Source organism: Phyllobates terribilis, unplaced genomic scaffold (assembly GCF_046119375.1).
Source record: "Phyllobates terribilis strain yellow unplaced genomic scaffold, ASM4611937v1 Scaffold_2__4_contigs__length_985480577, whole genome shotgun sequence".
Lineage (NCBI taxonomy): Eukaryota > Metazoa > Chordata > Amphibia > Anura > Dendrobatidae > Phyllobates > Phyllobates terribilis.
Genome location: NW_027362762.1, coordinates 80082618 through 80104432, shown reverse-complemented (window position 1 = coordinate 80104432; position 21815 = coordinate 80082618).

The window sequence follows — 21815 nt, the reverse complement described above, 5'->3', positions numbered from 1 at the left end:
TATTTGGGCTTCTAGCTGTGTGTGGGACTTGTTCTATTAGTCCATCTATACTGACCTCCATCAGGTTGCAAATTAAAAATAATTTTTATCTGCATCTACCTCTGAAAAAATATTTGGGCTTCTAGCTGTGTGTGGGACTTGTTCTATTAATCCATCTATACAGACCTCCATCAGGTTGCAAACTGAATATATTTTTTTCTGCATCTACCTCTGAAAAAATATTGGGCTTCTAGCTGTGTGTGGGACTTGTTGTATTAGTCCATCTATACTGACATCCATCAGGTTGCAAACTGAATATATTTTTTTCTGCATCTACCTCTGAAAAAATATTGGGCTTCTAGCTGTGTGTGGGACTTGTTCTATTAATCCATCTATACAGACCTCCATCAGGTTGCAAACTGAATATATTTTTTTCTGCATCTACCTCTGAAAAAATATGTGGCCTTCTAGCAGTGTGTGGGACTTTCTCTATTAGTCCATCTATACTGACCTCCATCAGGTTGCAAATTCAAAATAATTTTTTGTCTGCATCTAGCTCTGAAAAAATATTGGGCTTCTAGCTGTGTGTGGGACTTGTTGTATTAGTCCATCTATACTGACCTCCATCAGGTTGCAAACTGAATATATTTTTTTCTGCATCTACCTATGAAAAAATATTGGGCTTCTAGCTGTGTGTGGGACTTGTTCTATTAATCCATCTATACAGACCTCCATCAGGTTGCAAACTGAATATATTTTTTTCTGCATCTACCTCTGAAAAAATATTGGGCTTCTAGCTGTGTGTCGGACTTGTTGTATTAGTCCATCTATACTGACCTCCATCAGGTTGCAAACTGAATATATTTTTTTCTGCATCTACCTCTGAAAAAATATTGGGCCTTCTAGCAGTGTGTGGGACTTTCTCTATTAGTCCATCTATACTGACCTCCATCAGGTTGCAAATTCAAAATAATTTTTGTCTGCATCTAGCTCTGAAAAAATATTGGGCTTCTAGCTGTGTGTGGGACTTGTTGTATTAGTCCATCTATACTGACCTCCATCAGGTTGCAAATTAAAAATAATTTTTATCTGCATCTACAGTACCTCTGAAAAAATATTTGGGCTTCTAGCTGTGTGTGGGACTTGTTCTATTAGTCCATCTATACTGACCTCCATCAGGTTGCAAATTGAATATAATTTTTATCTGCATCTAGCTCTGAAAAAATATTTGGCCTTCTAGCAGTGTGTGGGACTTTCTCTATTAGTCCATCTATACTGACCTCCATCAGGTTGCAAATTGAATATAATTTTTATCTGCATCTAGCTCTGAAAAAATATTTGGCCTTCTAGCAGTGTGTGGGACTTTCTCTATTAGTCCATCTATACTGACCTCCATCAGGTTGCAAATTAAAAATAATTTTTATCTGCATCTACCTCTGAAAAAATATTTGGGCTTCTAGCTGTGTGTGGGACTCATTGTATTAGGCCATCTATACCAAGCTCCACCAGCTTTGAAATTAATAATAATTTTTAGCTGCATCTAGCCCTGAAAATAATTTTTCCCAATAGTGGTAGCAATAGAAATATGGAGCGCGCGCCTGGCTAACAAAAATATATGCTTCATAACACAAAACACCAGCCTAGCGCACTGCATTAATAAGATGGCATCATCGTCTCTCCCAGTGCTAGGCCTACTACGCAGGCTAGTATTCCTGTGCCTAAAACACAATGTATGGGTCCGCGCTAGCCACTATGCTGAGGGGTATAAAGCTGCTGCTAACGCTTTATAACAATTCAATTGGCAGATTTTCACAGAGCTCTTCCACAACGCCCACCCATCGGGCAACAGTTGCCCACCCTCCCTATGGGATCTAGTGGCGAATAGTTGATGCCTTTAATCAGAGCGTCAGTTGGCCCGTCAACGTGGCAAGGATACGGTAAGGCATGGGAAGAGTGGACACGACTAGTAGCAGGCAGACGGGTTGACCAATGTGAACAAGCCAGATCACAAGTCACCATAGAATTTCTCCACCAGCTAATGATGAGGGGCATATCAGGGGCGTCAGCGCAGCGGTGTCTGACCGGAGTAGCATTTCACTTCCAACTACTGAATTGGGGAGATGTGACAAAGGTTCATCATCAGACAATCCATAAAAGGGTGGAAAAGGGGTCAGCCAAGTCAGGAATGTAGACGTCCCGTCCCGTGTCACTAAAACTGATTTCTCACATCTTATCCCTAACACCATTAACATGACACTCACAATTTGAAGCAACACTGATGTCTACTGCATTTGTTATCGCCTTCTTCGGGGCGCTATGTATAAGCGAATTAGTCCCTCAATCCAAAATTACCACCAGTGGACGCTTATTACACCAGGAAGTAGTCATAGCCAATAATGCAATACGTGTACGCATACACCAATCGAAAACGGTTCCAGCGGGCAGGGGTACTTGGGTACTTCTACAACCCACAAACGGTACACTGAGTCGGGTAACAATAGTAAAAACATATCTAACCATCAGATCACAAAGTAATTTCTTCGTATCACACATTGATGGAACGCCATTATCAAGATACCTGTTCCAAGCTATATTTAATAAATGCATAACATCAGCAGGGAACCACCCCAAAGATTACGGGACACACTCATTCCGCATAGGTGCGGCCACGGAAGCAGCAAGAGCAGGACTGTCAGAAACGGAAGTTCAGAGGATAGGGAGATGGCGATCCACGTGTTTGGCGAGATACATAAGACCGGACTTGTTATCCTAACGTGGTTTGTTTCTTTTACAGGTGACGCTAAGCCAACAGTGTGAGTGATAGGCCACTCGTATATATATTGGGCACAAAAAAGGGCGAAAGTCCGCCCAGGCGGGAGGAAATTAGAGTTTCATAACACATATTTCAACTGGAGAGGTATTAGAGGCCTGCTATGGCCACAGGTACTAATGGAGGTAATCAAGGTAGGGAGAGAGGCAAGAGGTTCGGTCATCTTAGTTATACAGGCCGGGGGAAACAACCTAGGTCATCACAAGAGCGCATAACTAATGGCAATAATGAAACTAGACACTGAGCGCTTCAGAGAATTTTTCACAAAATTAGCTATAGTATGGTCAGAGATTGTGCCGATAGCGGTATGGCAAGGTGCGCGAGACATCACGGCCATCGAATGGACAAGGCGGGTAATAAATATTCGGATGGCAAAATTTAGAAGAGACAGAGGCGGTGTAGTGATACGACACCGACAACTGGAAGGAGATAAAGCAGGCCTCATACGGCCCGACGGTGTTCACTTAATAGATATTGGACTGGACATATTCCTGTCAGGACTCCAGGACGGAGTGGAACAAGCGTTAAGAGTGATGGGTGGGGGTCAGAGTCCTGCATACGAGTACGCTGGATCCTCCGTGGCCTGGAAATAGAAAGGACATGTTGGAGAGTTACACTTGTTGGCCAGCTTGCCGGAGTGGGGACCCAGGGCATGCTGCAACAAGCTGAATTATTTTAGAAATAAAATGCCTTTCTAATGGAATGAGTATAAAGAGTTAATAAAGCTGTGACCGATCCTCACCCATCCAGTTGTAAGAGTTACATTATTGGGTTGTCCATGAAAGGGGGGCGGTAGGGGGACTGAGCATCTGGGTTTGGTTGGGGGTCCCCACAGTCTGCCTAGGCTAGATTAATTTAAAAATTCTTATTAGATACACAGGCGGTGCAGCTTGCTTCGCAGCTGGGCTACTACGCCCAAAGTATTGCCTAGGCTAGATGCAGTTAAAAATTCTACGCTGACTAGCAGACACTGAAGATTTGGAGCAGACCTCTGAGTAAACAGCTCTTCAGACTCAACCATCTGTGTTACCCCAAGCCATAGTGTATGTAGTTTCTTACAGTTAAAAGGGGGGGGTGCGACCCAACCCACCTGGAATTGACGATGTCAACGTCACGTAAGACACAGCAAGGGGACTCCCAAAATTGTGGCACAGACACCACTTAACCCTAGAACGCATACTTGTGGCCTTGCAGGCCCGCCCAGTTAATTGTTTTCTATTTTCTGCAAGATTGCTTTAGTTAGAATTTTGAAACTCTAGGTATTCTTCATGTATATAGTTGTTTGTCATTTGAGTTTGAGTTATTCCATGTTATTTGCACATGGGCCTAAAGGGCCCCAGGTATGTGAAAGTGTAGATTTTTATAGTCATGCGTTCTAGGGTTAAGTGGTATCAATTGCCCCACTGTTGCTTAAAACGGTTGGTGAGGTGATTTTACCAAATCCCCAAGCTTTTAGTCTCCCAAGGATGACACAGGGGTAGAAATGTCCTTGCGAATCCATGATTTGATCATCTTTATGAACGTGAGTCTGTCTACATTCTCAGTGGACAGCCGCGTGCGCTTATCTGTCAGCACACCACCAGCAGCGCTGAACACACGTTCAGAGAGAACGCTGGCTGCATGGCATGACAAGATCTCCAAGGCGTGAGTGGTGAGCTCCGGCGATTTTTCAAGATTGGAATACCAAAATGAGCAAGGGTCCAGTGACACAGTCATGGCTTCGATGTTCACTTGGAGATTCTCCTTTACCATCCTCTCTAGGCATTGACTATGTGTCAGACTTCTTGTCTCCTGTGGCTTGCAAAGGATGGTCTAAAAAAGTGGTGAAACGATTCCACAAAATTGCTGTTACCAGCAGATACTGTGTTACTGTTACTGTTTGAGTGATGAAGACTCGACAGTCCCACCGTTGGCAAGTTAGAACTGTGAGATTCACTACGTGCACCACTGGTGTTTTGTGGAAAAGCACATGTAAGATTCTGCAACAGATACTCCTGCATTCGTCAATACCTTTTTATGGCAGGAATTATTTCGGCAAATATACTTTTGTACCGGGGATCTAAGAGTGTGGCAACCCAGTAGTCGGGATTACTTCGAATTCTGACAATCCGGGGGTCATGTTGCAGGTAGTGCAGCAAGAAGGCACTCATGTGTCTTGCGCATCCAGAAGGACCAAGTCCTTGTTGTGTTGGTAGCGAGGTAAGAATCATGCTTCCTTCCTCTGCCCTCTCCCTCCAACCTCGCACAACAGAAATGTGATCAAGGTCTCCCTCATCTGATGAGTCTTCCATGCCCATTGCCAGTTCGTCCTCCACTTCTTCCTCGGCTCCTGCACCTTCCTCAACAGTTTGGCTGCTACCATGCGCCCTGGTTAATCCCTCTCCCCCACCCTCCCATGCCTGCTGCCTTGGTGCTGCCAACCGTCTGGACCTTGGAGATGTTATCCCTTCCGCATACGACTCCTCCTCTACTTCCTCCACCTCCTCTTGTCCCACCACCTGACTCCGAATTCTGTTTAACATGTGCTCCAGCAGGTAAATCACCGTAATAGTCATGCTGATAATGGCATCGTCAGCACTAAACATCTTCGTCGCCATTTCAAGACTGTGCAGAAGGGTGCATAGGTCCCTGATCTGAGATCACTCCTCCAGCATGATTTGCCCCACCTCTGGATCTCGTTGGCCCAGGCTATACGTCAGAACGTATTGCACCAGGGCTTGTCGGTGCTGCCACAGTCGCTGCAACATGTGCAGAGTTGAATTCCACCGTGTCGGCACATCGCATTTCAGCCGGTGAACTGGCAGGCCCAACGACTTCTGTAGAGATGTAAGTCGTTGAACTGCGGGATGCGAACGGCGGAAGTGAGCACACAGCGACCGTGCACTCTGCAGAAGGCCATCTAGTCCGGGATAGTGGGCTAAAAATTGCTGGACAACCAGGTTCAACACGTGAGCCATACAAGGCACGTGTGTGACATTGCCCCGGCGAAGTGCCGCACCCTGGTTTGCAGCATTGTCGCACATGGCCTTCCCTGGTTGCAGGTCCAGTGGAGACAACCTTTCATGAAACTGGGTCTCCAGAGCTGACCAAAACTCCTCAGCTGTGTGACTCACATTTCCCAGACATTTCAAAGTAAACACTGATGCGTTGAGCCCTGCTGCCAGCATAGTAAGGAGGTGTGCAGGATTTCTTCTGCGCAGTTAGAAAGCAGGTGGCATTACCAGACAGGCTTTGGGTGCAGGTGGAGGACCGAGAGGAGGTTGAGGAGGCAGAAGCAGTGGAGGAAGTTCGAGATAAAGAGGATTAACACACAACTCGTGGGGACGGTAAGACTTGGACAGCAGCCCCTTGTCCTGCTGTCACCATAGTTACCCAGTGCCCAGTCAGCGACATGTAACGCCCCTGTCCATGCCTTCTCGTCCAAGTGTCTGTGGTGAAGTGCAACTTGTCACACACAGAGTTTCTCAAAGAAGCGGTGATGTTGTGTGCGACATGCTAGTGGAGCGCAGGCACACCTTTCTTTGAGAAGTAGTGCCGACTGGGCATCTGGTACTGGGGCACTGTGACGGACATAAGGTCTTGAAAATCCTCTGTGTCCTCCAGGTGGAAAGGCAGCATTTCTGTAGCCAACAGCTTGCAGATGGTGAAATTCAACCTCTTAGCTTTCTCATGGCTAGGAGGAAATGGTCTTTTACTTTTCCACATCTGAGGGACCGAGGGCTGGCTGTTGTGCTTAGACGGTGTTGAGTAGGGTGTCCCCGGCAACTGCCGGTCTGTGAGGAAGATGCAGGCGGACATGTTAGGTTGCCTTGATCCAAAGGTGGTGCTCTCGATGTCGGAGAGCGCTTAACACTAGCAGGTGTTTCCACTTCCCAATGAACTGACGACCTGCCAATCACACTGGCTGTTGCGGGTAAAGAGGTGGCAGGTCTGCGTCCAAAAACATGTGTGACTGCTGTCCCCCCAGTCACAGAGGATGAAGAGGCTGCGGATGCACAAGATGGGGCAGACGGTGGTTGGCCCAGCCGGCTAGGCCGCATTGTAGCACAGTGAGCTTCCCACTGCAACTTATGCTTCATATCCATGTGACGGTACATGCATGAAGTACTCAAACTATGTATTTTTTGGCCTCTACTTAGCTTTTGCTGACAAATATTATAGATAACACGAGTTGGGTCATCCTTATCGATCTGAATAAATGCCCAGGCTATGCAAGGCGTAGAGCCCATGTGACCTGAAGAGCCACTACGACTTGTGGTCAGAGGCAGAGTTGTGGTTGAGGATGCAGTTGTTGACGTGCTTCCAGTACTCCGTCTCTGTTCAGGAAGGCGCAACCTAACCTCGTCGTCAATAGCATCTGTGATGCCCCGCTGCGCTTGGTATCACAGATCCTACAAGAGTGCATTGATGGAATCCTCCACAAGAGGCCCCCATAAACATTCACACATCTCCACCTTCCACTTCAGACCAGCAGAGGGAGCCCGTTAGGGATATAAATAGGGAAGGTGGAGCTAGGCAGTTCAGTTCCTCTGAAGAGTTCCTGCAGTAGAGAAGCCTAAGAGAGGTCAGTCTGCAGTGGAGCTCAGTCTAGTCTAGAGAACGCAGTTAATAGTTCAGCAGTGGAGCACGAGGCTCCTGCTTGCTAGATTCAGGGAGCCCAGATAGAGCTTAAGGTGTGCCGGTGCCGTAAGATCAGTGAAGCGCGGCAAGCTGCCGTTAGTGTGTATAGCCTAGTGAGGGCCCGAGTAGGCCGAAGGCGAGTGGCGAGTTAGTACATAAGGGGCAGAGGAGCTTAACCAGCTCACCCCGAAGCATTTACCGGACACAGGATCCGAGCTTACCGGTATCTCTATGACCCAGTAAGGCATAACCGGAATCCCTGGAGAACTACAAGTCCCAGGATCGCTAAGGTGCTGATATGTAACAGAGCCAGGAGACGCTTAGGCCCCGCATACTGGGAGCGTGAACTCCAAGAGAAGGCCCTACCACAAGGTCAGCCAGCGCAGGACAGAGACAAAGTTAGGCCTAGCTCCAGGCAGGTCAGAAACTTACTACGCAGAGGCAAGAAACAGGAGGCCCTACACCCGCTCATTGGGGAGGATCCTGATATGCACCCTTCACCCTACAGTGCTCCGGGATGTGCCTGAATTTCCACCAGTAAAAGGTACTGAAGTGACTACCGTGTCCGTTCCCGTTCTTGCTCTGACCCAGCTGGGTCTCGCCTGTCCTGCATTCCCCCTGCATACGCTGCCCTGAGACCTAGCTCCACCTGTGGGGAGCTATACCATCGAGCTGCCTTATCTCCGGCCTCAGTGGACTGCTGCAGCGCTGGTGCTTGTCACCAGATACCACAGGTGGCGTCATGAACTCTTATAAAATTAACAATTATCCACCCTTTTAAAGAGAGACCCCAGGGTACGGGCCAGGGAGCCGACCACCGCGACATCCCCAAGGCCAGGCAAATGCCCGGGTACCGAGTCATCCCCATCCCCAGGGCTAGTCACATCCTCCTCCACCTCCTCTGCTGACCTCATCGACTGTCTGACTGTGGGTTGACAGTAAGTGGGATCTCCAACCTCGTCATCATCACCCTGTGTGTTATCACACCCGTCACCCTCAGAGCCAACCTCTTCCTGCCCTGACCGAAAAGTCAAGTTGTCGCTCCAATCAGGTATTTGAGTCTCATCATCGTCTTCATCATTGTCTCCACCAACAGGAGTTACAGTTTGGGAACAAGGGTCTACATTATGCTCAGAACCTTCTTCATCTGGTCCTGGATCCAACTTATAAAGATTCTGGGCATCGGATAAGATCATTTCCTCATCTGGATTAACAGAAGCTCTGGAGCAGACCTCCGTTTCCCAGGCTATAGTATGAGTAAACAGCTGGGCAGACTCAGCCATCTGTGTTACCCCATACTCAGACGGGCAGCTGGAGACTTGGGAGCTGTGAGGAAGCAAGTGCGATTGGGGTGACACCTCTGAGGACTGGAGTATTTGTGATGTTGAAATTGAGGTGATGGAGAGCCCACTTGAAGGAGCACTTGATATCCGTTGAAGCACCTGCTGTTTTTGTGCCTCATCTAGAATTTGTAGCGATGGGCGTGTCCGTAAGAATGGGATCGTATCACATTGTCCACGAAAAGAAGTCGACATCTTAGTTTGGCTGGAAGATGGTCTTTCTTCTGCAGATGTTACCCCCCCCCCCACCGTGGGGGGCCTTGACCCACCGGCGGACAGGCACCAGTATTGGGATAGGGGGGCTGGCCGTCAGGGTCCACCGCGGCTCTGGCACAAACCCGGCGACACATAGGTGGCACAGGCAGGAACGGACTGGCCGTGTCGGCTTCTCACTTTTTGGATTTCAGAAGGGCATGACATGCCTATATCTGTGTCTCCCCCTCCTTTTACTCCTCCACCTCTTTTCTTTTCGCATGACTATATGTACTTGTCACTTTTCCATGTGTTAGTTGTGTCTTCTGAGCAGTTTGTCAGCTTTTGGACACCTTTGAAGGTGTTTTCTATGTGTTTCTATATGTTTTTGTTTGCCTGCCATTGGTTTTAACGGTGTTCGAAGGTGTTCGACGAACAGTTCGACGAACAGTTCGGCGAACACACGGGTGTTCGACGAACCGAACCGAACTCGAACACTACGGGGGTGGCTCAACACTAATACAGACCTCCATCAGGTTGCAAACTGAATATAATTTTTTTCTGCATCTAGCTCTGAAAAAATATTTGGCCTTCTAGCAGTGTGTGGTACTTTCTCTATTAGTCCATCTATACTGAACTCCATCAGGTTGCAAATTAAAAATAATTTTTATCTGCATCTAGCTCTGAAAAAATATTTGGGCTTCTAGCTGTGTGTGGGACTTGTTCTATTATTCCATCTATACTGACCTCCATCAGGTTGCAAATTGAATATAATTTTTTGCTGCATCTAGCTCTGAAAAAATATTGGGCTTCTAGCTGTGTGTGGGACTTGTTGTATTAGTCCATCTATACTGACCTCCATCAGGTTGCAAACTGAATATATTTTTTTCTGCATCTACCTCTGAAAAAATATTGGGCTTCTAGCTGTGTGTGGGACTTGTTCTATTAATCCATCTATACAGACCTCCATCAGGTTGCAAACTGAATATAATTTTTTTCTGCATCTAGCTCTGAAAAAATATTGGGCTTCTAGCTGTGTGTGGGACTTGTTCTATTAATCCATCTATACAGACCTCCATCAGGTTGCAAACTGAATATAATTTTTTTCTGCATCTAGCTCTGAAAAAATATTTGGCCTTCTAGCAGTGTGTGGGACTTTCTCTATTAGTCCATCTATACTGACCTCCATCAGGTTGCAAATTAAAAATAATTTTTATCTGCATCTACCTCTGAAAAAATATTTGGGCTTCTAGCTGTGTGTGGGACTTGTTCTATTAGTCCATCTATACTGACCTCCATCACGCTGCAAATTCAAAATAATTTTCTGTCTGCATCTAGCTCTGAAAAAATATTTGGCCTTCTAGCAGTGTGTGGAACTTTCTCTATTAGTCCATCTATACTGACCTCCATCAGGTTGCAAATTAAAAATAATTTTTATCTGCATCTAGCTCTGAAAAAATATTTGGGCTTCTAGCTGTGTGTGGGACTTGTTCTATTACTCCATCTATACTGACCTCCATCAGGTTGCAAATTGAATATAATTTTTTTCTGCATCTAACCCAGCCAATAGTTTTGGCCTAATACCACAGTTTGGCCACTTAGCTCTGCTCGGTTCCCATCCCTTGTTTTTTTGTGCAAACAACTCCAGAGTTGTGAATTAGTTAACCACCAAAATGAGTGGAAAAAGGCCTGCTGCTGGTGGAAAGGGGAATAGGCGTGTTGGGAAGGGGAAAAAAGGTTGTGTCCGTGGGGTAGGTGTTAAAGCAACAGTAACATCTGCAGAAGAAAGACCATCTTCCAGCCAAACTAAAATGTCTACTTCTTTTAGCGGACAATGTGATAAGATCCCTTTCTTACGGCCACGCCAATCGCTACAAATTCCAGATGAGGCACAAAAACAGCAGGTGCTTCAACGGATATCAAGTGCTCCTTTAAGTGGGCTCTCCTCCACATCAACTTCAACATCACAAATACTCCAGTCCTCAAAGGTTTCACCCCAATCGCACTTGCTTCCTCACAGCTCCCAAATCTCCAGCTGCCCGTCTGAGTATGAGGTAGAACAGATGGTTGAGTCTGCAGAGCTGTTTACTCATACTATAGCCTGGGAATCAGAGGTCGACTCCAGCGCTTCTGTGAATCCAGACGAGGAAATGATCTGCACTGATGCCCAGAATCTTTATGAGTCGGATCCAGGACCAGACGCAGAAGGTTCTGACCATAATGTAGACCCTCATTCCCAAACTGTAACTCCTGTTGGTGGAGACAATGAGGAAGACGATGATGAGACTCAAATACCTGATTGGAGCGACAACTTTAGTTTTTTGTCAGGGCAGGAACAGGTTGGCTCTGAGAACGACGGGTGTGATAACGCACAGGGTGATGATGATGAGGTTGGAGATCCCACTTACTGTCAACTACAGTCAGCCAAGAGATGAGGTCAGCAGAGGAGGTGGAGGAAGATGCTAGTGACGACGAGGTCAGGTTGCGCCTTCCTGGACAGAGACGTAGTACTGGAAGCACGTCAACAACTGCATCCTCAAACACAACTCTGCCTCTCACCATAAGTCGTGGTGGCTCTTCAGGTCGCATGGGTGCTAAGTAGTGTTGAGCCACCCCCGTAGTGTTCGAGTTCGGTTCGGTTCGTCGAACACCCGTGTGTTCGCCGAACTGTTCGTCGAACTGTTCGTCGAACACCTTCGAACACCGTTAAAACCAATGGCAGACAAACAAAAACACATAGAAACACATAGAAAACACCTTCAAAGGTGTCCAAAAGCTGACAAACTGCTCAGAAGACACAACTAACACATGGAAAAGTGACAAGTACATATAGTCATGCGAAAAGAAAAGAGGTGGAGGAGTAAAAGGAGGGGGAGACACAGATATAGGCATGTCATGCCCTTCTAAAATCCAAAAAGTGAGAAGCCGACACGGCCAGTCCGTTCCTGCCTGTGCCACCTCTGTGTCGCCGGGTTTGTGCCAGAGCCGCGGTGGACCCTGACGGCCAGCCCCTCTATCCCAATACTGGTGCCTGTCCGCCGGTGGGTCGAGGCCCCCCACGGTGGGGGGGAGTAACATCTGCAGAAGAAAGACCATCTTCCAGCCAAACTAAGATGTCGACTTCTTTTCGTGGACAATGTGATACGATCCCATTCTTACGGACACGCCCATCGCTACAAATTCTAGATGAGGCACAAAAACAGCAGGTGCTTCAACGGATATCAAGTGCTCCTTCAAGTGGGCTCTCCATCACCTCAATTTCAACATCACAAATACTCCAGTCCTCAGAGGTGTCACCTCAATCGCACTTGCTTCCTCACAGCTCCCAAGTCTCCAGCTGCCCGTCTGAGTATGGGGTAACACAGATGGCTGAGTCTGCCCAGCTGTTTACTCATACTATAGCCTGGGAAACGGAGGTCTGCTCCAGAGCTTCTGTTAATCCAGATGAGGAAATGATCTGATCCGATGCCCAGAATCTTTATAAGTTGGATCCAGGACCAGATGAAGAAGGTTCTGAGCATAATGTAGACCCTTGTTCCCAAACTGTAACTCCTGTTGGTGGAGACAATGATGAAGACGATGATGAGACTCAAATACCTGATTGGAGCGACAACTTGACTTTTCGGTCAGGGCAGGAAGAGGTTGGCTCTGAGGGCGACGGGTGTGATAACACACAGGGTGATGATGACGAGGTTGGAGATCCCACTTACTGTCAACCCACAGTCAGACAGTCGATGAGGTCAGCAGAGGAGGTGGAGGAGGATGTGACTAGCCCTGGGGATGAGGATGACTCGGTACCCGGGCATTTGCCTGGCCTTGGGGATGTCGCGGTGGTCGGCTCCCTGGCCCGTACCCTGGGGTCTCTCTTTAAAAGGGTGGATAATTGTTAATTTTATAAGAGTTCATGACGCCACCTGTGGTATCTGGTGACAAGCACCAGCGCTGCAGCAGTCCACTGAGGCCGGTGATAAGGCAGCTCGATGGTATAGCTCCCCACAGGTGGAGCTAGGTCTCAGGGCAGCGTATGCAGGGGGAATGCAGGACAGGCGAGACCCAGCTGGGTCAGAGCAAGAACGGGAACGGACACGGTAGTCACTTCAGTACCTTTTACTGGTGGAAATTCAGGCACATCCCGGAGCACTGTAGGGTGAAGGGTGCATATCAGGATCCTCCCCAATGAGCGGGTGTAGGGCCACCTGTTTCTTGCCTCTGCGTAGTAAGTTTCTGACCTGCCTGGAGCTAGGCCTAACTTTGTCTCTGTCCTGCGCTGGCTGACCTTGTGGTAGGGCCTTCTCTTGGAGTTCACGCTCCCAGTATGCGGGGCCTAAGCGTCTCCTGGCTCTGTTACATATCAGCACCTTAGCGATCCTGGGACTTGTAGTTCTCCAGGGATTCCGGTTATGCCTTACTGGGTCATAGAGATACCGGTAAGCTCGGATCCTGTGTCCGGTAAATGCTTCGGGGTGAGCTGGTAAAGCTCCTCTGCCCCTTATGTACTAACTCGCCACTCGCCTTCGGCCTACTCGGGCCCTCACTAGGCTATACACACTAACGGCAGCTTGCCGCGCTTCACTGATCTTACGGCACCGGCACACCTTAAGCTCTATCTGGGCTCCCTGAATCTAGCAAGCAGGAGCCTCGTGCTCCACTACTGAACTATTAACTGCGTTCTCTAGACTAGACTGAGCTCCACTGCAGACTGACCTCTCTTAGGCTTCTCTACTGCAGGAACTCTTCAGAGGAACTGAACTGCCTAGCTCCACCTTCCCTATTTATATCCCTAACGGGCTCCCTCTGCTGGTCTGAGGTGGAAGGTGGAGATGTGTGAATGTTTATGGGGGCCTCTTGTGGAGGATTCCATCAATGCACTCTTGTAGGATCTGTGATACCAAGCGCAGCGGGGCATCACAGATGCTATTGACGACGAGGTTAGGTTGCACCTTCCTGAACAGAGACGGAGTACTGGAAGCACGTCAACAACTGCATCCTCAACCACAACTCTGCCTCTGACCACAAGTCGTAGTGGCTCTTCATGTCACATGGGCTCTAAGCCTTGCATAGCCTGGGCATTTATTCAGATCGATAAGGATGACCCAACTCGTGTTATCTGTAATATTTGTCAGCAAAAGCTAAGTAGAGGCCAAAAAAGACATAGTTTGAGTACTTCATGCATGTACCGTCACATGGATATGAAGCATAAGTTGCAGTGGGAAGCTCACTGTGCTACAATGCGGCCTAGCCGGCTGGGCCAACCACCATCTGCCCCATCTTGTGCATCCGCAGCCTCTTCATCCTCTGTGACTGGGGGGACAGCAGTCACACATGTTTTTGGACGCAGACCTGCCACCTCTTTACCCGCAACAGCCAGTGTGATTGGCAGGTCGTCAGTTCATTGGGAAGTGGAAACACCTGCTAGTGTTGAGCGCTCTCCGACATTCATAGCACCACCTTTGGATCAAGGCAACCTAACATGTCCGCCTGCATCTTCCTCACAGACCGGCAGTTGCCGGGGACACCCTACTCAACACCGTCTAAGCACAACAGCCAGCCCTCGGTCCCTCAGATGTGGAAAAGTAAAAGACCATTTCCTCCTAGCCATGAGAAAGCTAAGAGGTTGAATTTCACCATCTGCAAGCTGTTGGCTACAGAAATGCTGCCTTTCCACCTGGAGGACACAGAGGATTTTCAAGACCTTATGTCCGTCACAGTGCCCCAGTACCAGATGCCCAGTCGGCACTACTTCTCAAAGAAAGGTGTGCCTGCGCTCCACTAGCATGTCGCACACAACATCACCGCTTCTTTGAGAAACTCTGTGTGTGACAGGGTGCACTTCACCACAGACACTTGGACGAGAAGGCATGGACAGGGGCGTTACATGTCGCTGACTGGGCACTGGGTAACTATGTTGACAGCAGGACAAGGGGCTGCTGTCCAAGTCTTACCGTCCCCACGAGTTGTGTGTTAATCCTCTTTATCTCGAACTTCCTCCACTGCTTCTGCCTCCTCAACCTCCTCTCGGTCCTCCACCTGCACCCAAAGCCTGTCTGGTAATGCCACCTGCTTTCTAACTGCGCAGAAGGAATCCTGCACACCTCCTTACTATGCTGGCAGCAGGGCTCAACGCATCAGTGTTTACTTTGAAATGTCTGGGAAATGTGAGTCACACAGCTGAGGAGTTTTGGTCAGCTCTGGAGACCCAGTTTCATGAAAGGTTGTCTCCACTGGACCTGCAACCAGGGAAGGCCATGTGCGACAATGCAGCAAACCTGGGTGCGGCACTTCGCCGGGGCAATGTCACACACGTGCCTTGTATGGCTCACGTGTTGAACCTGGTTGTCCAGCAATTTTTAGCCCACTATCCCGGACTAGATGGCCTTCTGCAGAGTGCACGGTCGCTGTGTGCTCACTTCCGCTGTTCGCATCCCGCAGTTCAACGACTTAGATCTCTACAGAAGTCGTTGGGCCTGCCAGTTCACCGGCTGAAATGCGATGTGCCGACACGGTGGAATTCAACTCTGCACATGTTGCAGCGACTGTGGCAGCACCGACAAGCCCTGGTGCAATACGTTCTGACGTATAGCCTGGGCCAACGAGATCCAGAGGTGGGGCAAATCACGCTGGAGGAGTGGTCTCAGATCAGGGACCTATGCACCCTTCTGCACAGTCTTGAAATGGCGACGAAGATGTTTAGTGCTGACGATGCCATTATCAGCATGACTATTACGGTGATTTACATGCTGGAGCACATGTTAAACAGAATTCAGAGTCAGGTGGTGGGACAAGAGGAGGTGGAGGAAGTAGAGGAGGAGTCGTATGCGGAAGGGATAACATCTCCAAGGTCCAGACGGTTGGCAGCACCAAGGCGGCAGGCATGGGAGGGTGGGGGAGAGGGATTAACCAGGGCGCATGGTAGCAGCCAAACTGTTGAGGAAGGTGCAGGAGCCGAGGAAGAAGTGGAGGACGAACTGGCAATGGGCATGGAAGACTCATCAGATGAGGGAGACCTTGATCACATTTCTGTTGTGCGAGGTTGGAGGGAGAGGGCAGAGGAAGGAAGCATGATTCTTACCTCGCTACCAACACAACAAGGACTTGGTCCTTCTGGATGCGCAAGACACATGAGTGCCTTCTTGCTGCACTACCTGCAACATGACCCCCGGATTGTCAGAATTCGAAGTAATCCCGACTACTGGGTTGCCACACTCTTAGATCCCCAGTACAAAAGTATATTTGCCGAAATAATTCCTGCCATTAAAAAGGTATTGACGAATGCAGGAGTATCTGTTGCAGAATCTTACATGTGCTTTTCCACAAAACACCAGTGGTGCACGTAGTGAATCTCACAGTTCTAACTTGCCAACGGTGGGACTGTCGAGTCTTCATCACTCAAACAGTAACAGTAACACAGTATCTGCTGGTAACAGCAATTTTGTGGAATCGTTTCACCACTTTTTTAGACCATCCTTTGCAAGGCCACAGGAGACAGTCTGACACATAGTCAATGCCTAGAGAGGATGGTACAGGAGAATCTCCAAGTGAACATCGAAGCCATGACTGTGTCACTGGACCCTTGCTCATTTTGGTATTCCAATCTTGAAAAATCGCCGGAGCTCGCCACTCACGCCTTGGAGATCTTGTCATGCCATGCAGCCAGCGTTCTCTCTGAACGTGTGTTCAGCGCTGCTGGTGGTGTGCTGACAGATAAGCGCACGCGGCTGTCCACTGAGAATGTAGACAGACTCACGTTCATAAAGATGATCAAATCATGGATTCGCAAGGACATTTCTACCCCTGTGTCATCCTTGGGAGACTAAAAGCTTGGGGATTTGGTAAAATCACCTCACCAACCGTTTTAAGCAACAGTGGGGCAATTGATGCCACTTAACCCTAGAACGCATGACCATAAAAATCTACACTTTCACATACCTGGGGCCCTTTAGGCCCGTGTGCAAATAACATGGAATAACTCAAACTCAAATGACAAACAACTATATACATGAAGAATACCTAGAGTTTCAAAATTCTAACTAAAGCAATCTTGCAGAAAATAGAAAACAATTAACTGGGCGGGCCTGCAAGGCCACAGGTATGCGTTCTAGGGTTAAGTGGTGTCTGTGCCACAATTTTGGGAGTCCCCTTGCTGTGTCTTACGTGACGTTGGCATCGTCAATTCCAGGTGGGTTGGGTCGCACCCCCCCCTTTTAACTGTAAGAAACTACATACACTATGGCTTGGGGTAACACAGATGGTTGAGTCTGAAGAGCTGTTTACTCAGAGGTCTGCTCTAAATCTTCAGTGTCTGCTAGTCAGCGTAGAATTTTTAACTGCATCTAGCCTAGGCAATACTTTGGGCGTAGTAGCCCAGCTGCGAAGCAAGCTGCACCGCCTGTGTATCTAATAAAAAATTTTAAATTAATCTAGCCTAGGCAGACTGTGGGGACCCCCAACCAAACCCAGATGCTCAGCCCCCCTACCGCCCCCCTTTCATGGACAACCCAATAATGTAACTCTTACAACTGGATGGGTGAGGATCGGTCACAGCTTTATTAACTCTTTATACTCATTGCATTAGAAAGGCATTTTATTTCTAAAATAATTCAGCTTGTTGCAGCATGACCTGGGTCCCCACTCCGGCAAGTTGGCCAACAAGTGTAACTCTCCAACATGTCCTTTCTATTTCCAGGCCACGGAGGATCCAGCGTACTCGTATGCAGGACTCTGACCCCCACCCATCACTCTTAACGCTTGTTCCACTCCGTCCTGGAGTCCTGACAGGAATATGTCCAGTCCAATATCTATTAAGTGAACACCGTCGGGCCGTATGAGGCCTGCTTTATCTCCTTCCAGTTGTCGGTGTCGTATCACTACACCGCCTCTGTCTCTTCTAAATTTTGCCATCAGAATATTTATTACCCGCCTTGTCCATTCGATGGCCGTGATGTCTCGCGCACCTTGCCATACCGCTATCGGCACAATCTCTGACCATACTATAGCTAATTTTGTGAAAAATTCTCTGAAGCGCTCAGTGTCTAGTTTCATTATTGCCATTAGTTATGCGCTCTTGTGATGACCTAGGTTGTTTCCCCCGGCCTGTGTAACTAAGATGACTGGACCTCTTGCCTCTCTCCCTACCTTGATTACCTCCATTAGTACCTGTGGCCATAGCAGGCCTCTAATACCTCTCCAGTTGAAATATGTGTTATGAAACTCTAATTTCCTCCCGCCTGGGCGGACTTTCGCCATTTTTTGTGCCCAATATATATACGAGTGGCCAATCACTCACACTGTTGGCTTAGCGTCACCTGTAAAAGAAACAAACCACGTTAGGATAACAAGTCCGGTCTTATGTATCTCGCCAAACACGTGGATCGCCATCTCCCTATCCTCTGAACTTCCGTTTCTGACAGTCCTGCTCTTGCTGCTTCCGTGGCCGCACCTATGCGGAATGAGTGTGTCCCGTAATCTTTGGGGTGGTTCCCTGCCGATGTTATGCATTTATTAAATATAGCTTGGAACAGGTATCTTGATAATGGCGTTCCATCAATGTGTGATACGAAGAAATTACTTTGTGATCTGATGGTTAGATATCTTTTTACTATTGTTACCCGACTCAGTGTACCGTTTGTGGGTTGTAGAAGTACCCAAGTACCCCTGCCCGCTGGAACCGTTTTCGATTGGTGTATGCGTACACGTATTGCATTATTGGCTATGACTACTTCCTGGTGTAATAAGCGTCCACTGGTGGTAATTTTGGATTGAGGGACTAATTCGCTTATACATAGCGCCCCGAAGAAGGCGATCACAAATGCAGTAGACATTAGTGTTGCTTCAAATTGTGAGTGTCATGTTAATGGTGTTAGGGATAAGATGTGAGAAATCAGTTTTAGTGACACGGGACGGGACGTCTACATTCCTGACTTGGCTGACCCCTTTTCCACCCTTTTATTGGTTGTCTGATGATGAATCTTTGTCACATCTCCCCAATTCAGTAGTTGGAAGTGAAATGCTACTCTGGTCAGACACCGCTGCGCTGACGCCCCTGATATGCCCCTCATCATTAGCTGGTGAAGAAATTCTATGGTGACTTGTGATCTGGCTTGTTCACATTGGTCAACCCGTCTGCCTGCTACTAGTCGTGTCCACTCTACCCATGCCTTACCGTATGCTTGCCACGTTGACGGGGCAACTGACGCTCTGATTAATGGCATCAACTATTCGCCACTAGATCCCATAGGGAGGGTGGGCAACTGTTGCCCGATGGGTGGGCGTTGTGGAAGAGCTCTGTGAAAATCTGCCAATTGAATTGTTATAAAGCATTAGCAGCAGCTTTATACCCCTCAGCATAGTGGCTAGCGCGGACCCATACATTGTGTTTTAGGTACAGGAATACTAGCCTGCGTAGTAGGCCTAGCACTGGGAGAGACGATGATGCCATCTTATTAATGCAGTGCGCTAGGCTGGTGTTTTGTGTTATGAAGCGTATATTTTTGTTAGCCAGGCGCGCGCCCAATATTTCTATTGCTACCACTATTGGGAAAAATTATTTTCAGGGCTAGATGCAGCTAAAAATTATTATTAATTTCAAAGCTGGTGGAGCTTGGTATAGATGGCCTAATACAATGAGTCCCACACACTGCTAGAAGCCAAAATATTTTTTCAGAGGTAGATGCAGATAAAAATTATTTTTAATTTGCAACCTGATGGAGGTCAGTATAGATGGACTAATAGAGAAAGTCCCACACACTGCTAGAAGGCCAAATATTTTTTCAGAGCTAGATGCAGATAAAAATTATATTCAATTTGCAACCTGATGGAGGTCAGTATAGATGGACTAATAGAGAAAGTCCCACACACTGCTAGAAGGCCAAATATTTTTTCAGAGCTAGATGCAGATAAAAATTATATTCAATTTGCAACCTGATGGAGGTCAGTATAGATGGACTAATAGAACAAGTCCCACACACAGCTAGAAGCCCAAATATTTTTTCAGATGTACTGTAGATGCAGATAAAAATTATTTTTAATTTGCAACCTGATGGAGGTCAGTATAGATGGACTAATACAACAAGTCCCACACACAGCTAGAAGCCCAATATTTTTTCAGAGCTAGATGCAGACAAAAAATTATTTTGAATTTGCAACCTGATGGAGGTCAGTATAGATGGACTAATAGAGAAAGTCCCACACACTGCTAGAAGGCCCAATATTTTTTCAGAGGTAGATGCAGAAAAAAATATATTCAGTTTGCAACCTGATGGAGGTCAGTATAGATGGACTAATAGAGAAAGTCCCACACACTGCTAGAAGGCCAAATATTTTTTCAGAGCTAGATGCAGATAAAAATTATATTCAATTTGCAACCTGATGGAGGTCAGTATAGATGGACTAATAGAGAAAGTCCCACACACTGCTAGAAGGCCACATATTTTTTCAGAGTTAGATGCAGAAAAAAATATATTCAGTTTGCAACCTGATGGAGGTCTGTATAGATGGATTAATAGAACAAGTCCCACACACAGCTAGAAGCCCAATATTTTTTCAGAGGTAGATGCAGAAAAAAATATATTCAGTTTGCAACCTGATGGAGGTCAGTATAGATGGACTAATACAACAAGTCCCACACACAGCTAGAAGCCCAATATTTTTTCAGAGGTAGATGCATAAAAAAATATATTCAGTTTGCAACCTGATGGAGGTCTGTATAGATGGATTAATAGAACAAGTCCCACACACAGCTAGAAGCCCAAATATTTTTTCAGAGGTAGATGCAGATAAAAATTATTTTTAATTTGTAACCTGATGGAGGTCAGTATAGATGGACTAATAGAGAAAGTCCCACACACTGCTAGAAGGCCAAATATTTTTTCAGAGCTAGATGCAGATAAAAATTATATTCAATTTGCAACCTGATGGAGGTCAGTATAGATGGACTAATAGAACAAGTCCCACACACAGCTAGAAGCCCAAATATTTTTTCAGAGGTATTGTAGATGCAGATAAAAATTATTTTTAATTTGCAACCTGATGGAGGTCAGTATTGATGGACTAATACAACAAGTCCCACACACAGCTAGAAGCCCAATATTTTTTCAGAGGTAGATGCAGAAAAAAATATATTCAGTTTGCAACCTGATGGAGGTCTGTATAGATGGATTAATAGAACAAGTCCCACACACAGCTAGAAGCCCAATATTTTTTCAGAGGTAGATGCAGAAAAAAATATATTCAGTTTGCAACCTGATGGAGGTCAGTATAGATGGACTAATACAACAAGTCCCACACACAGCTAGAAGCCCAATATTTTTTCAGAGCTAGATGCAGAAAAAATTATATTCAATTTGCAACCTGATGGAGGTCAGTATAGATGGACTAATAGAATGATGCTATGCCCAAAAGATTTTACTTCTCTAGGTGCAGTAAAAAAATTGGTATTCTATACACAGGTGGTATATCTTGCAACACAGATAGGCTACTCCACTGACTAACACACTCTGCAATAGGCCAAAAAGGATTAGCTTTGCTAGATTCAGCCAAATGCTGTGAAAAAAACTTGCACAGCACTGGCACAGACCTGCCTGGCAAAAACTGATAGGAACTGATGTAACCTAGTCCTGAAAAGGACTCCAATTACAATTAGTCTTTACTCCCACAACCTATCTATTTAAGAGCACAGACCTGCCTGATAAAAGTCATAGGAAATGCTGTAACCTAGTCCTTAAAAGGACTGCAATCACAACTATTCCCTACTCCCAAGCTATCTGTAGATTTGTGCGAAAATTGGCTTGAAATTAACAAGGTATAGCGCACACAGCAACAGCGGTGCCGTCTAACACGCAGCTGCAGCAGTGAGAAAA